Source organism: Dipodomys merriami, unplaced genomic scaffold (genome assembly GCF_024711535.1).
Source record: "Dipodomys merriami isolate MVZ:Mamm:240054 unplaced genomic scaffold, mDipMer1.0.p SCAF_124, whole genome shotgun sequence".
In the NCBI taxonomy this organism is placed as follows: Eukaryota; Metazoa; Chordata; class Mammalia; order Rodentia; family Heteromyidae; genus Dipodomys; species Dipodomys merriami.
In genome coordinates, this window is record NW_027202538.1 from 1,856,299 (window position 1) to 1,858,666 (window position 2,368).

The window sequence follows — 2,368 nt, forward strand, 5'->3', positions numbered from 1 at the left end:
AGGGGTCTTGGGTTTTGGGATCTCACAGATCCATCCCCCTGCAGTCTTAACTGCACCCTTGATTTGAGCATTTTTTCTTCCTCCCATAGGTGCATCCTCCCCCAAGCGCAGGGGCCTATAGTAGGAGGGGTGAACCTATCCCTTATGGCAATAGGTCTTGCCCGTTGAATCGTCAGGAGTTATGAATAAGGAGAAGGATTTTCTAAATAAGAAAAGAAAGGGGGCTGTTTCCCACTGGAACAAGCTCATGGGAAATCACTAATTAAAAACCTGGGGTAAATCCTAGATCTCAATGCCGCAGTCTGCCATATCAAGGCGATGGTGATGAACCTGTATGGGCTTAGAAGCCAAGAGATTAATCTGTTATTTAATAAATTCAAACAGGATGGTCCATGTCTGGAGTTCTAGCTGCATCTGCAAGAGAAAAGGCATCATCCTCGGGGGAAGGTTTCCCCTGGGTTGTGGTAAGCCATTAACCTGTTTTATCAAGCATTCTGGCAGCCACCTTGGGGCCACTTGTTCTTGATCTAAAAGACAAAGAGTGGTAGGGAGTGGTCTACCTGTAGCTTGGGAGGGCATTTCCCCTTGGCTTTGTTTGCTGAAGGGACATTCACAAGCAAAGTGACCAGGTTGTTTACAATTAAAGCAAGTATGTGAGCTGGGGACTGAACCTTGAAAGGGCTTGGTAAAGGCAGCATCTATGGTGAGTCCCATGGGGTGGGCGGTTCCTACTCCAGCACAAAGCCTGACGAACTCAGAGAGGTCACCCTTGTTTTTATGTGGTCGGAGGACATCTTGACATGCCGGATTAGCATTTTCAAAGGCAAGATGTTTAACAAAGGCACTTTCACTTTCACTAGGCCCAAGAAGCCTTTCTGCAGCCATGTTAAGCCGCGAGACAAAGTCACTGTAGGGTTCATCTGGCCCTTGTCTAACTTTTGCCAGGGAAGTAGTAGCCAATCCCTTTTGAGGGAGACGCTTCCAAGCATAAAGGCCAGCATTTTGAATTTGTGCCAAAAGTCCGGCAGGAAAGCGCGCCTGTTTAACATTGGTATCAAAGGGTACATTACCCAAAAGTTTAGTATAGGTCCAGGTTTTTGAAGATGTTTTAGCCAAATTTTTTTGCGCGGTCTCTCTACATTGTTCCTTAAAGTCCACATTCCATAAAACAAAATCACCTCCACTAAGGGTGGCGTGGGCCAGAAACTTTCAATCATTAGGGGTGAGCCAGCGCTCACTTTGGTTTTCTAACAAGGCTAACGTATAAGGGGCAGTCAGGCCATATTGGGCACATGCATTTTTAAGCTTTTCAACAAACCGATGCCTAAGCCTCTTATACTCTTGTTGGCCTTTTCCCTGGGTGGGTTGTTCCTCTTCATCCCCAGTATCCTGTTCCTCATCCTCCTTTTCCTCTTCTTCTGATTCATCCTCCCCACCCTCTGAGGTCCTATCTGTCTGGCTCCAAGTTACTGGAAAGGCGAGAACTGATTGATGGCCTGATCTAACCTTAATTTTATCAGGCGTTTTTGGCATATCGGCCAAGGCCAGTATGCGGAGTTCATAAGGGACCACAGTTCTTTTAAAAGTTGAAGGTGTTCTCGCTTATGTTGAAGAGTCTTGCATAAAGGTGCCAGGTTAGGTAAAGGGCGGGAAGAAAAAAATCTGGATCTGGAGGGGCAGTGGGCCCTTGAAAGGCCAGGTCACAAAAGGGAGGGATTTTCAATAAATTGACCAGCAGTCATATATAATACAACTGATGGGCAAGCCGTGGGGGGCCGAGAGGCATTTTGGAGAACCTCCTCTCCTGCTTTTACAGGTTTTAAAATTCCACTATCAAATAGAGAACATTTCAAAACTTCATTAATCAAATTCCAATAGGAAAAGGCGGTAGCAGGAACCTTTTCCGGACCAAAGGTTTCATAATAATCTTTTAAACAATCTCCTACTCTTCGTCATCTTTTTGTATCTATGATTCCTACAAGTCCTCTATGAATGAGAAAAATAATTCTAAATCCTTTTTCTTAACCCACGTTCCCCATGTCTTGAGGGCCTCCTTGAGGTCTGACAGAAATAGATCATGTGACAATGTTGCTTGTCCTATAGTGGGTCACTCACCATGCGCCGTCCCCACTCTCCTCCTGGATCTGTCTCTCGGCGGGGTCTGTCGAGGCGATCTCATAATCTCGGACTGTACTTGGCCAAGTTTTCCCAGAGGATGGCATTCCTTCCTTAGTCAGAGGCTCATGCCCCACGTTGGGCGCCAGTTGTCCCGACCCGCAGGACTTCAACCAGGGCAATGAACCTAAGCGAGAAGGAATGAAGGGACAAGAGACACGAAGAAGGACAGCAAGACAAGGATTCTGATCAA